General features: G+C 35.8%; 1 protein-coding gene and 1 long non-coding RNA gene across 2 annotated transcripts in view; both read right to left on the bottom strand.

Moving 5' to 3' along the window:
- LOC134666139 (QRFP-like peptide receptor) overlaps positions 1-15957 on the bottom strand; it is a 167020-nt gene that overhangs the window by 121434 nt on the left and 29629 nt on the right. The gene's annotated exons all lie outside the window — the stretch shown is intronic.
- LOC134666368 (uncharacterized) lies at positions 10209-14009 on the bottom strand. The gene is made up of 2 exons (XR_010098494.1): positions 13579-14009; positions 10209-10592 (listed from the first exon to the last, which is right to left on the bottom strand). It is a non-coding gene; the product is annotated as an uncharacterized LOC134666368 (long non-coding RNA).

Genomic DNA, 15957 nt, shown 5'->3' on the forward strand with positions numbered 1-15957 from the left:
AAACTACATACAATGACTCTATAAGGGACGCCCTAATCCACCCTTCTCTCGAAATAAACCTGTTTTGTCGATGTGACTTTAGCATATAGGCTTGGGAGTCAAGTAAGCGTACAGTTTAAGTCGGCATCTACCAGAGACCAACAAATAGTAAAGACTAACAATCATTGTCATTGTTTAACTTAGAGCACGAACAAAATTATTGTAATAAATATTTTCATTTGTGTATTTTAAGTTATCTTTGCACACTACTATATAAAAGGTTTTTGGCAAAAATTTCAAGTTTAGCCCAAGCTTTTATCGCTGACTGTACTTTTCTTACGACAGACAACTAATACTCATCGAGACAATTCTAAAAACCCCTAACACATTTCGGTTGCGTTTTTTCGTCACAGAGTTCCTATGGCCACCTCCTGTCTCCATCATCAGATCAGCTCGATGGTACCATGATATTGCATTGTCATCCGATTTATATGTTTTTTTTTTCTATTTTTATAGTTGTAGGTCCTCGCTTTCAATACGGGCGGCCTATAACTATTATTACTTCGTTTCATTAGTTTTTATGAATGTATTATTATGCAGTTTATTTAGGTATTTAAAATATTATATATAATTATATATATTGGACACTTTATTTACTTATATAACATATTATATATGTTTATGTGTTATTAAATTTTTTAAGTGTGTTTATTATATTACTTATAAATTTTTCGAACGATGTTTTTGTTACTTCTTTTTCTATTATTTTAGATATATCATACGGGTCTATTTGATGTAGTTCACAGAGAAACTCGTGGTCACAGCGGAAGTATGAATATTTGGGACAGTCTTTGAGGAGATGGTCGATAGTTTGTGGTGTTGTGTCATCGCATGGGCAGGTATCAGTGTCTGTGATGTGGAAGCGTGCTAGATAGGCTTTGTGATATCCATGACCGGTAAGTATTTGAGTGAGTTCGAAGGTGAGTGACATATGCTTGCGAAGTGTTGTTACATGTGTAAGTGTAGGCAGATGTAGCTTTGTGTGGGTTCCTGTTGTACTGTTTATGTACATTTGTTCATGTTTTCCTACTATTGTTTTATGTAGGTTCTTTTTATGAAAGGATAGGGGAAATCTGCAGAAATCAGGACTTCTGTGTAATGATGCCGCGTGTTTGGCGGCTGTGTCTGCTGCCTCATTGCCGTGAAGGCCGGCGTGGGCTTTAATCCAACAAAAATGGATTTCTCCTGCTTGTTGGATTTGGCGTATTAATTTATGGATACTGTTTATTGTTCTGTTTGTGCTGCTACGATTTGCAACTTCTTGCAGCGCAGACTTCGAGTCCGAGAAAATTGTGATTTTTTCAAGGCCCAGTATGATGCATTCATGACACGCTCCTTCTATAGCCACGCATTCAGCCTGAAAAACTGTACAGCTCTTATGTAGCTTAAATTTTTTAGTATTTAAATTATTTAATTTTTCCGATTTATATGTACATGCATGCAAAATTTCAGCTCAATCGGAAATCGGGAAGTGGATGAAATTTAACTTGCAAGACTTGATTACAGACAACGGGACATGCAGGTGAAACTAATAAAAGCTTGTAATTATAAACTGAAACAGATGTAAAATATAATATCTTACGTTCTATAATACTTATAATATGACACCTAGGTATTTCAGGTTGTTATCATTGTTGTAAAAACGATCACGACTCACTAGGCATTATTGTATAGCGAATTTAAGTCCAAGATATCTGAGACAGTAATAATTAATAACTTGGGTGATGGTTTAACTTAAATTGCCTTTACATTTCAGAGGAGTGTGTTTCCGTAACTGTAAGCGGGTGTAGCGAGATGGAAAAGGGGTGCGGAAACCATTAGTTTTTTGACCTGCGTACAGTTGAAAAGGAAGAAGGCCGCAGAAATTTCCGTTTCAAAAAAATTAATGGTCACAAAAAACGTTGGGATCCCCTTATCTACATAATGGTGCCGTAAAATGTTACATAATTGGAAATTTTATTAAAAAATTACAATTACATATTATAATTAAGTTGATATATGTGTAATTTAAAGAAGACCATCACTACTATTATGTTTCAACACTTTCATTTTTAAAATCTGTTGCACAATTACCCAGCGCAGACCAAAGGCAAAGTAGGCACATTTTACGGTAACGAAAGCACTTTTGAGTAATGTTACGTATAGTATGACTCACAACATTTTAAATTCAATTAAAGCATTTTTTATTAACTAATATTATTATAAGCTACTTAATCGGCGATTGACCCTCGTCACACCTGATGTAAATTGAAAGTAGAACCTAATTCCAATTAATGCAAACAAACTAATAGATCCGCTCGTTTATGTACTGCATGTATTTTTATTGTATTATTTTTTTATTTATTGTTTATGCCAAATTAGAACATATCTACATATTTTAGGAAATTTTCCAGTTTACAGTTACTATTATTACATCTTCTCTTATTATATTTGTATCTCAAAAAATTACAATTTAATTTATATGATGATTTTTTTAAATGTATAATTTCCAGGAAGTTCTGTTATTCGCTATGCTACAAGTTCTCATGTTTTTTTTTATATTATTTAATGTAAACGCTGTCGAACTTCTCAATAAATAAATAAAAGATGAAGCTCACTGGTTCAGTAATAGCCTATTCACACTTGTTTTAAAGAGACCGAGGTCATATTTCTCAGGGAATACAGATAACGGAAGCTTTTACAGAGATTACCAGTCCTTATTAAGTGCTTGTCTCTACTTTAGTCGGCAACTGACATTCGAGTAATCTGCCATAAATTCCCGTATGTCTGTTTCAGCGTTATGATGTAAGACATTATGTTTTATTGGGCAGTCCAGGGTTTATGTGCTCGTAAAATATAATGTGTTTCGTTCAAAATTTCTTCAAACAGTGTGTGGGCTTGATAATATGTTTTATGGTTGCAGAACTCGACGACAGAATCAATATTGGCCTTCACTCTGCCACGAATAAAGGTCTATAAATCAAACGTACACTAAAACCAGCTTAAGGAGATTCTGAAGGGACGTTTAAAAACGCATAGACGTGATCAAGGCCGAGTAAGCGGGAAAACGTTACAATAGCGTAGCCTCCGCCGTACAGTCGGAGTTACGGTCTCATTTTAATATTGGTGAGAATTTACAACAATATTGTGAAATAACATGAAATTTCACATGAACATGAACATTCAGATAACAATATAATATACCATCCATATTGGGTCCATATTGGGTTGCATAATAATTGATTGTCCTAATGTAATGTTACGCATAAAACTAATTTCGCATAATTTTTAATGTGCAGGAAATATTAATATTTCTGAAAAATTATAACACAAACCTAACCTAACCTACCCTATTCTATACAACCTATGCAAAATATTTTAGAAAATACTTTCTGTTTCAGCTGGAGAAAAAATATGCGAAAAGAGATTTATGCGTAACATTACATTATGACAATCTATTATTATGCGACGAGATAGGATCCCTAGGTACTATTTGGTACTATTTTTTGTTGCTAATAATTGTAATATAACACCTAGGCATAGCACGGCGATGCGATTTAGTGCGATATCGGTGAGTACTCAAAGGAGTGCCCCCCTCTCCTGTGCATTCTCACTAATATTATAGAGGTCAGTTATTGAGAAATGAGAACCCATCCAATTGAGAATCCATCACCCATGAAGAGCATATACCTACAGCTGTGTGCAATATAATTGTACAATCGCCCTCGAGCAGGGAAATTGTATTTGGCCAGAAATTAAACAAATCTAATGCCAGTGAAAGCGAATCAATCGAAAGCCAATTCACTCCGTCTCTGCACGTCGAACTGCTGGTCGGTACCGACACTCTCATGGGCGAGCTGATGCTAAAGTGGCTGGGGCGAGAGTTTTTAGCTCACAAATCGACAGTTTTAGCGTATTTTCGATTTATGACGACGAACGAGCTTGCGCATTCGGTCATGAGCAGCCATCAAAATCGATCTACCTTCAACTGGCTTTTATAAACGTCAAATTATTCAAAAAAACAACCTACCAACTGTCGCTAATTAATGCGTTCCATTTTACTATATCAGGCGTGTCTCACTCCGCGATTTCGTCGCTTTGCTACAGGTAGCTAAAAGTACATCCGTTCGGCCCCAATTTTGGGGTTTGCCATAAGCCGCGCGTGGCGCTGTCGCCACCTAGCGGCCATATCTGTGCTGATCATAACAGACGCGTTTTGTTAGAGAGTGAGTCTTCTGAACTTAGTATTATTATTTATTCTGTGACTATATATAGAAAGGACATGTATCAAATAATAACAAATAAAACTAAACTAGATAGGTATGGTGTCCGGATCAATAATAGTTAATAGGAAAATAAAAATTAGGGGAAAAACCGTAACTTTAAATCTTTAACTGCTTAAATAATATTGGAAGATAAACAAATATTAATCATAAAAACCGATTTATTTAGATACCTCTATTTAAAAACTGGATAACCCAATGAAAGATGAGATTTGAGATGTTTCAATTCAGTGTCTTGCCCATTATTTTCAATCGAAGCTCTATATTTAAACCCATCTCATCCGGAAAAAGAAAATTTTCTCTGAGACGATCTTCCTCGTTGAGTTTAAGTATTAACTGTCTATCATCCGGAATTCGTTGTTGATTTTTGACCGACTACCTACTTCGTTTGTTTGCTGGTGACAGTGCCGCCCACAACAAACCAAAAATTATCGTCTATTTTTAGAAATGGTTTACTTAAGTTAAGTTGTCAAGCGGACCCCAAGCTCTCAGGAGCCGGGGCAAGATGGCGGGATAACTCGAGGAAGAAGATTTAATCAAGTAACTGTAGTATAAATAAACTGCTCTTATACGCGGGAACTAAAAAATATATGGATTCCCGTTGCCAGGGAGGTTTTGGGATTATACTTACTGAGCCACTTTTACTATTAGTTGTGTTTGCTCAGAGCAAAAAAAGGTCAACCACGGCGTTGCATGAACAAGAGATTTCCTTTAGCAGGATTGGTCCTTAGGACCCAAGGATGGATTTAAGAAGTGGAGCCACACAGATTTTTGATGTACATTTTTAGGGGGAGGGGGCTCTCAACCTGATCTTGATATCTGTATCATTTAAGCTACTAGGTCAAGTTTGTTATCGTTTGACTGTTCACTATATGGGACCAACCCCGAAATCGCGAAAAAAAACTACCCTTCCATAGAAAATGGACCAGCCATAATGTATGTATGTTTGTTTTTTTTCTCATTTTCGGGTTTGGTCCCTTGGTTCCATAGTAAAAGTTGCTCAGTAGGTATAATCCCGAAACCTCCCTGTTGGCAACGGGAATGTAGTTATTTTTAGCCACCCTTTATTGCACCTCTGTAGGTTATTATTATGTAGTATGGTCCTGTTTATGACATGATACAGCATATAATAGGTAAAAGACTTCATGACACAGCTAGTTAGTCTCTAAGAGACAGGAGCTATTTATTTTATCATTATCATGTCATGTATGGTAAACCGGACTATTCATTCTGTGTAAGATATCACTCCGAATGCGTTAATGATCTTATGTGGGTCACCGAAAATCCATCCAAATTTAGTCCAGTACTACAACTACGTTCCACAAGTATAATTATGTAAAGTATAAATAACTATACAATACTAGTGCTCGACATGCTAATGCCCAATAGATGACACCTTGCTGTCACCTCTATTGACAATAACTTAAGTTTCAAGATGACATGTATTGGGACTGCGACGAGCATGCACCAGTACGTTTACCTTACCCGTGTTCTTTTTGTTTTTATTTGAGTTATTCCTTACATTTGTAAAAATATTTTGCCTTAGTGTAAGGCCCGAGTGGACGCTCGAAGCGGAGCGTTCGGCGGGGCGTGCAGCGTGGTGTCGGGCTCACAAGTGATTTGAGCAGCGTGCACTAAGGCCGCTCCTATACGTTTGCATTTGTTTAACATGCACGCCGCACGCCCCGCCCCGCTGCACGCTCAACTCGAGCGTCCACTCAGGCCTTACTCTTACAACTACAAAATTCTGATAAAAGCCACATCTGATGAAGATATTCGAATTCATTTTGGACCAGTTAGCCTAGACTACCCCAGCCGCTGCCCAGTTGGACTAGAGTTGGGCTGTTTTAAGTATCAATTATAATCACAGAGCAAAAGTAAACAAGTTGATCCATTTTATTAAACACTTTGGCAACTAAACCAAGGTAGTTGACAAAATACAAACAAATTCGAACAAGACTATTTTTTTTATTTTAAAGTACGTAATGTAGTAGTTAATCAAATTTTTTTTTCCGCTCGTAGCCGTTGCTTTTTTCAGAAAAAAAAACCTATGTGAAACTTCCGAGTTGATCTAAAAGTTACCAACTTGGATAAATAAGCGACATTTTCCTTTCTGAAACTTAAGTTTCTTAGCTTACTGAAAACATTGAAAAGATAAATAAAATTGCAAACTGTAAAATATAGCGTTAGTAAACCTTAACATTACTCGGCTCCTCGTAACTGTAATTTATTGAATTTATTTTAAATATGAATTATTCCTTTATTTATCTTAGGTCTACACATTATAAAAAACCTTACCTAGGGTACCGCCGGCATCGGTGCAATGCCCAGGTTGCCGGTGGTCAGAGCTGAAGAGTGAGGAATCGACGATCGTGTCCAATATGAGTAGGTATTTATTATTAGAAATACGACGCAATAAAAACACATTCATTCGTAGGTAAAGAAATAAAATATGGAAGTAGGTATTTTTGTGCTACTAATGTATGAGTATAACCTATCTATAATTCGTTACCTATATAATAATTATCATTGCATCTACCTACTCATTTGAAACATACCGTTCTAGATTTTACCATATGATACGTAGAGAAAATGTATAACTGAATTACCTATACGCTACTGACATTTTTAGGGTTCCGTACCCAAAGGGTAAAACGGGACCCTATTACTAAGACTCTGCTGTCCGTCCGTCCGTTCGTTCGTCCGTCTGTCCGTCCGTCCGTCCGTCTGTCACCAGGCTGTATCTCACGAACCGTGATAGCTAGACAGTTGAAATTTTCACAGATGACGTATTTCTTTTGCCGCTATAACAACAAATACTAAAAACAGAATAAAATAAAGATTTAAGTGGGGCTCCCATACAACAAACGTGATTTTTGACCGAAGTTAAGCAACGTCGGGCGGGGTCAGTACTTGGATGGGTGACCTTTTTTTTTGCCTTTTTTTGCATTATGGTACGGAACCCTTCGTGCGCGAGTCCGACTCGCACTTGCCCGGTTTTTTTATCTCGCTACAGCACCCTTCGCGGCTAACATCATCATCACCTCATTACGCCATGCAAGTTAATGGTGGCGATTTTTTACCAAGCTAACAATAAACCTTATTGATGGTATACGACAACTCATACTTATTGTCACGAGATTATGACGTCGTTTAGTTGATGTCAGGACAACGAACCTTGGAGGTTACTTGGAAATTCATTCCTATAAAAAAATTATATTAATATTGTTTTTGGGTGAATTTCACTTGTACCTTCTCATGTATTGGCGCGAGTAAAACGCGCAGGCGAATGACAACAAAATGACATCATTTTCACATAAAAGAAGAAGAAGATTTAATCAAGTTACTGTAGTATAAATAAACACCTCTTATACGCGGGAACTAAAAAATATATGGATTCCCGTTGCCAGGGAGGTTTTGGGATTATACTTACTGAGCCACTTTTACTATTAGTTGTGTTTGCATGAACAAGAGATTTCCTTTAGCAGGATTGGTCCTTAGGACCCAAGGATGGATTTAAGAAGTGGAGCCACCCAGGTTTTTGATGCAGGTGGGGGGTGGTTTTAAGCGTCTGCGACGTTTGAGGTTAATATTTTTTTAAGTTTATGTTCTAAGTCATGTTCAGTATCATTTTCAAAGAAATCAAAGACGTATATAGACATAGATTTCATCGAAATCGGTTCAGCGTTTATTGATTTCCCATACAATCCTACACCTTACCTTTCATTTTTAAGGTTTTTTTTTGGAATAAAAACTATCCTATGTTCTTCCCCGGCAATCAAACTATCTCTATACCAAATTTTATCTAAATCGGTTCAGCGCTTATTGAATCCCCATACAAATTTCCTCCTCCCTTTTCACACCCTTAAGGGATGATTATTGAGATTAAAAGTATGCTATGTTATTCCCTGGGAGGACTCAAACTATCTCTGTACCAAATTTTAACTAAATTGGTTCAGCAGTTTAAGCGTGATGAGGAATTAAAAAAAAAGTATATTTTTCATATTTTGTGTTTTTACTTCGGAATGGTGTCATTATGATATCAGAAATGAATTCGGCACCACCGATTTATACGGAAACGATACCAAACTTGACCTAGTTGCTTGAATGATACAGATATCAAGATCAAGTTGAGAGCCCCCCCCCCCCTTAAAAATTTACATCAAAAATCTCGGTGGCTCCACTTCTTGAATCCATCCCTGGGTCCTAAGGACCAATCCTGCCAAAGGAAATCTCTTGTTCATGCAACGCCGTATATTAGCTCCAGCGCCATCCGCTATCTGAAGTCAATCGGGGCACGATATTACTTTCTGAATATTCAAATTCTGAAAACTTTTCATTTTTTAGGATTATAGATTTTTGGTAAGATATGTGCATTTTAAAATCTGTTGTTTTTGATATTGCTATTTGTCATACTTAGATACGTTCGTGTTTATCGGTGCGCGTAAAATGCATTGCGTCATACCGTATTTTTACGCACTTAATTTGTGTAAGATGCGAGTCGTGTCATAACAATAATCAAGTTGATATTTTTCATAACAAATGAAGATCAAATTCATAACCTACTTACTCAGACACCACATTTTAGGCAGAATAAATGATTTACTTAGAATACACCTCTCGGCTTTCAAATTTGACCCTTGACCCATTGATTATCATTCTTCGCTATGAGGTTCGCTGAAAAGACCATCGAGACAATTGACGCATTGTTTAATAACATTAATGGAAGCACGAGGCCTTAAACGTTCAAATAATTAAGCTTTCCAAGGTTTTATTAATATAAAATCATTTTCGCAACAACAATTAAAATGCGTGGAAGACTGCTAATTAACGCGAATAATTTGGGCTGTAGCTGGCATATTATTGCTAACGATTGCCAAGAGTAGGCGAGCTTAAGACAAAAATAAAAAATTGAGTCTAAAGCAGTTACTGTAACGGTGCCTGTGTACATTACCTGCAATTCCAAAGGGCACAGGTGTCACATGCTCGTTGTTGATCCTTTAGAAACCTGTTAGGTACACCTCAGAACTTTAATCCATACTATAATCTGTCTCTTATGGGTATCGTAAGGATACAATCTAAATTTACTAATTTACCACATCACACCACATTCATACCACAAGTTAAGAGCCATATTTAACCGATACTATGTACAGCCAGCAGCAGAAGTTACTAAGCGGGCGAGGTGTTCAAAATTACCTTGACACACTCTTATTCTCTTAACAATAAAGTCCCGTCAAGCTCATTTTGAACACCTCGCCCGCTTAGCAACTTCTGCTGCTGACTGTAGTACAAGATTGTTTTGTTTTATTATTAAGTTTCGGTTGTCACCTGACAATATTTAGTTTTAGAGGTTCAATGACACTGGTTTTCACGAGAACTTGACTCGCCCGCGCTCGCCACTAACGAAACAAATGGCTTGTAATATTCGTTTAATGAAAATGAAACCAATTTATATTTTGTTGGCGAGCAGCCAAGTTCGCAATGTTGTTGTTACTGCTACACTAATTTATTCATTTTTAGGGTTCCGTACCCAAAGGGTAAAACGGGACCCTATTACTAAGACTTCACTGTCCGTCCGTCCGTCCCACGGTGGGCTGAAAATCGGCCTCCATAGAAATAGAAACCGAAGTCTTAAATTTGAACTTTTTTTTATTGGAATAGCTTTTGTTAGGTTTTATTATGTCCCAAAATTAATCTTAGCTAATTTGGTTGGAAAAATAATGAATTATAATTTTTTTTCAAAATCTTTGTATGGCGCGTATCAGAAAAAACGAGTTTTCTCCGAAAATAAAAAGTTAACCGTAATATCCTGACAGATGATTCTAAAACCAATTATTCTTGATTTTTCCACATAATTAGAATTTTCCTACGGGGTGCACTTTTTTTTTTAAAAATCGATATATATTTTTTATTTTTATTATTTTATTTTTTTATTTTAATACGGTTATACTCGTTATTTTGACTACAAAAAATGAATTTGAGTTTGATCGAACCAATAACTTACGCGTAGTGAATTTTTGTTCTAAGCAAATGTATGGAGCGTACGAGTAAAACGGATTTTTTTTCAAAAATTAAAGGTATACCGTAATATCCTTGCAGATGATTTAAGTACCAATTATTAATGATATTTTGACATAACGCGAACTTTTCTACCGTGTGCACTTATTTAATAAAAAATAAAAAACTTATTTTTTCATGCTGAAATAGCTTTTTCTCATTGTTTTAATCAAATAAATAATAAACATACAAGAGTTACAAGTAGAAAATTGAAAATAAAACCATTACATCCTTTACATTATTACAATTGTATCCTCTTTATTACATTATCTTTGTACTTAATGAAACAGTATTTAACAAATGACACATTGACAACTTATGAGTCTAAAATTAATGATCATTAATGAGGTCCGGTTACAATCGTTAGTAGATATTATGAATGCAGTTTAATCATTAAGGTTTTAATCATTATGCTTATAATTAGACGTAAAACTAATTATAATAGCAATGATATACTCGTAGAATGGTGGTGTTCATTAGTACTAGCAATAAATAGGTAAGGGGTACATTTTATATTTTAGTTCATCTTGAGCTTCTTAACCGCTAACTTACACGACCATAAACCATGGACAGTCTTATTACGAACTTGGACTTGTTTGTTATCCTAAAATCTCAAGGATCTAGTTTAAATCACGAAGCTTTGTTTGAAATAGTGCCAACTAAATCAAACCTTAACCTATCAGAAGAAGATCGTGACACCTTGAAAGAATTTTGCCGAAGATTTACAAGAGCTGCTACTGACAGATGGAAGAAAAGCCAACGGAACACAGAAAAATTTAGAACAATGTATGGATCTTGGTTAGAAGCAAATATTGACTGGCCAAGTTGCTTTTATCTTCAGTTGGATCTTCAGTTAGCCCACGCATCAACCAGCAGTGATCTCATTCCTCATACACTAAGCACATCATCAACTGGAACCATGACGCGATTGAAACGTAAACCATTCGAAGACCTCGGAACGAAGCAGAAAAAAAACAGATGCAGCGATCTAAGCGTTGAAAACACAGACGAAGTGGTGTTTTCAGCTGTAAAGCTTTTAAAAGAAGATGGTCGGGGTGAAATTGCATCATTGATAGAATATATGTTAAAGAACCCAGAAGCAGTCCAGAAATTCACTGCAATCATCAAGAAGCCTGGTTCTACCGCGTCACTTACAGCAGAGAAGGCATTAGGTCTACTGATTTCTTTGAAGTTAAGTAAATGGCAATACATAACTGTACGAGAGACAGCCATCAGAGAGGGTGCTTCAAATTTATACCCATCGTATTATAAGGTGCAGAAGGCTAAATTAGATTGTTATCCACCAACGCAATCTGTTACTGTAACGGATTTTTCGTGTGAGATAACATTGCAAGCTTTGCTGGATTTAACAGTTACACGAATTTTGAATAGTTTACAGGAACAAGTAGAAGACATGCAGTTAAGTTTAATTTCTAAATGGGGATTTGACGGTGCTTCCAGTCAAAGCCGGTACAAGCAGAAAATTGGTGGCAGTGAACAAGATGACTCAAGCGATATATGACGACTTTAGTGCCACTAAAGCTTATCTCTTGCGACAAGATAATTTGGACAAATCCAAAACCATGTTCTGCTTCATATTGTCGTCCAAAGCAATTTACATTTACTAAAGAGAACAAAAACTTTGTTCTAGCTCAAAAGAAAAAAATGGACGATGAAATCAAAGACCTAGTGCCCACAAAACATAGGAACAACAAAGTGACACATAAGCTGAAGATGACAATGGTAGATGGCAAAATCTGCACATATCTTTCACAGGCTAAGTCAAGTGCAACATGCGTTTTATGTTTAGCTAAGCCTAATGATATGAACAATATAGACAAAGTTTCGAAAAAAACAGTGCCTGATACTACCTTATATGAATTTGGACTATCATCTTTACATGCCCGGATCAATACCATGGAATGCCTTCTGCATATAGCATATCGATTAGACTTTAAAGAATTTTATGCAACTGAAAAGAGGGGCCTTAAACAGAAGATGGAACTACGGAAGAAGATTATTCAAGATCGCTTCAAAGACGAACTAAATCTTTTAGTCGATGTAGTAAAACAAGGTTCTGGAACAACGAATGATGGAAACACAGCACGAAAATTTTTCGAAGATCCCGAAAAAACAGCTAATATCACTGGACTGGACAAATAACTGATTCGGAGATTTGCTGTAATTCTGCAAGCTGTCACATCAGGTGAAGTAATTGACACTGAAAAGTTTAAAGCCTATTGTAAAGATACAGCAGACGACTATATTAAATTTTACAGTTGGTATAAGATGCCCCCAACAGTGCATAAATTGCTGATCCATGGCACAGATATCATTGCGCAAAATGATATTGTACCGATTGGTCATCTCTCTGAAGAAGCATCCGAGGCACGCAACAAAGACTTCAGAATGTTCAGAGAGCATCACTCACAAAAAAAAACGAGACAAGATTCGAACAGGGATGTTTTTAATATGTTACTTTTGTCTTCCGATCCTGTCCTTTCTTCAATGAGGCCAACAATAAGTGGAAAAAAGAAACAGGCTTTCTTCCCTGAAACTTTAGAATTATTCATTTGTCTGGAACCTCAAGAAGAAGAAGTGACAGATACCTCAAATGTGTACCCTGATTCTGAAATGGACACGGATTCGGAAGTAAGCGACCAGGAAAACTAAACTTTCAGGATTCCAATATTAGCATTAGAATACTTTTAATTAGGATAGCATTACATATACTTATTTCTGTTTTTATGTAAACCAATTATTGATAATGGTACTGATATTTATTTAATTAAGTAAATTCGTTGTATCTACTAATGATTGTAACCGGACCTTATTAACGATCATTAATTTTAGACTCATCAGTTGTCAATATGTCAAATTTGTTAAATATTGTTTCATTAAGTACAAAGATAATGTAATAAAGAGGATACAATGGTAATAATGTAAAGGATGTAATGGTTTTATTTTCAAGTTTCTACTTGTAACTCTTGTATGTTTATTATTTATTTGATTAAAGCAATGAGAAAAAGTTATTTCAGCATGAAAAAATAAGTTTTTTATTTTTTGTTATATAAGTGCGTACGGTAGAAAAGTTCGCGTTATGTCAAAATATCATTAATAATTGGTACTTAAATCATCTGCAAGGATATTACGGTATACCTTTAAGTTTTGAAAAAAAATCCGTTTTACTCGTACGCTCCATACATTTGCTTAGAACAAAAATTCACTACGCGTAAGTTATTGGTTCGATCAAACTCAAATTCATTTTTTGTAGTCAAAATAACGAGTATAACCGTATTAAAATAAAAAAATAAAAAAATAAAAATAAAATATATATATCGATTTTTTTAAAAAAAAAGTGCACCCCGTAGGAAAATTCTAATTATGTGGAAAAATCAAGAATAATTGGTTTTAAAATCATCTGTCAGGATATTACGGTTAACTTTTTATTTTCGGAGAAAACTCGTTTTTTCTGATACGCGCCATACAAAGATTTTGAAAAAAAATTATAATTCATTATTTTTCCAACCAAATTAGCTAAGATTAATTTTGGGACATAATAAAACCTAACAAAAGCTATTCCAATAAAAAAAAGTTCAAATTTAAGACTTCGGTTTCTATTTCTATGGAGGCCGATTTTCAGCCCACCGTGCGTCCGTCCGTCCGTCCGTCTGTCACCAGGCTGTATCTCACGAACCGTGATAGCTAGACAGTTGAAATTTTCACAGATGATGTATTTCTGTTGCCGCTATAACAACAAATACTAAAAACAGAATAAAATAAAGATTTAAATGGGGCTCCCATACAACAAACGTGATTTTTGACCAAAGTTAAGCAACGTCGGGAGGGGTCAGTACTTGGATGGGTGACCGTTTTTTTTTGCTTTTTTTTGGTTTTTTTTTTTGCATTATGGTACGGAACCCTTCGTGCGCGAGTCCGACTCGCACTTGCCCGGTTTTTAGAGCTATGTGTGTTAACACAAATTGTTTATTATTCTTAAGAATGAATGCGTAGTGAATAGAAATGGATTAATTTATAAGTAGGTATAGCGGTTAATTTTTCCATTTTTCTTTTATGAAAAAATGTAGTTTCGTTCGCAGACGTACCTGCTTGATAAAGATTGAGTTGATATGTAAATCACTATACGTCCTTATAAAACAAAGTCTCCCGCCGCGTCTGTCTGTTTGTGAGCTAAACACTGAAACTACTGGATTTTCATACGGTTTTCATCTTTCAATAGAGTAATTGTTAAGAAATAAGAAATAAAAGGTTTAGGTGCATAATTTGTTACGAAGCCGGGGCGGGTAGCTAGTTTATAATGAACTAACTCAGAACTTAAAACAAAAATAAGCATCCTGCCGGTCGCTTATTTAGATTGGTACAATTCTGAACAGTGTTGAAGAAAACTTATTTCCAAACTTTTTTCATTACCTACATTTTAGGTCCTTCGTCTTTCTTAAGGACCAAACAATCCTTAAGAACAACGAACTTTTATATGCAAAGCCGAGTCCAACGATTGGAAATTTGTTCGATACGTCTTAAGAAAAGTTAAGATAATGGAAGGAGACTGTACCCTTATGGCTCCTCTACACGATGGGCCAACGCCGGCCACTCCAAGGGACGCATTTATGCGTTAGAGGGAGCAAGTGATATTGCTATCTTATTCTACCGCATGGCTGTGTCCCTTGGAGTGGCCGCCGTTGGCCCATCGTGTAGAGGAGCCATTAGTATAAAATTCATTCGATAGCGTGACGTGACGTACAAGTTTGAGTTAAGTCTTATTTTATAAAGGAGTGTGAACATCGCGCTAAGTTGAGATAAAAGGTAAAATAAAAACCCGCGTAAAGGCAATACTTCCACCGCAAGTTTCTCGCGGCGCGCCATATCTTTTGTTTTCTTCTTATTTCCCGAGGCCTTATTCGACAAGCGACGATTGACGTATCATGTTGAACGTCCGTTGAATCTGAACAATTCTGTGTCAAAATTTGACATTAGCAATCCACACTTAGGTGACAACCAGACCAAACCATTATAAATCATTTTATTTTATTTTTATTTATAAACCTTAAAGTACTCGTAGTACTAGTAATAAAACAAAGTTGATATTTGTTGAATTATTGGTTGTGCCAAAGGACCGCACTTGATGAACATGCAATTCATTCAACTGTTGAATTGAAGTGGACACGAAATCTGACAGTTGTACATGTCGAATAGGGGCCCCTTTATACCCGCTATATATCCACTTTTTAGGCTTAGTCCCTAATCCAAGCTCTAACACGACTTTCAAAAGCTATTTACATACTTCACATATATTATTTAGATAACATCTTGTGCCTGACATGAATACATAACGAATAGTTTCTCGTAGTAAAAACATTCCAAATTTCGCCAAATATGTGTCAGAAACTCTAGAATCCGATTAAGATTCAATCTAGATCGTATTTTCCAGAGTATTCGTGACCCGGTTATAACTCAAGCCGTAATATTAGGCACATTTATCTACCTCAAATTTGGGAGTAAAATTAGTCCTAAATCAAGTTATTTATAACTTTTATGCTTCAGCTCTCTCAATTCAATTTTGAGTTTAACTCTTCAG

Source organism: Cydia fagiglandana, chromosome 7 (assembly GCF_963556715.1).
Source record: "Cydia fagiglandana chromosome 7, ilCydFagi1.1, whole genome shotgun sequence".
NCBI classification, from domain to species: Eukaryota; Metazoa; Arthropoda; class Insecta; order Lepidoptera; family Tortricidae; genus Cydia; species Cydia fagiglandana.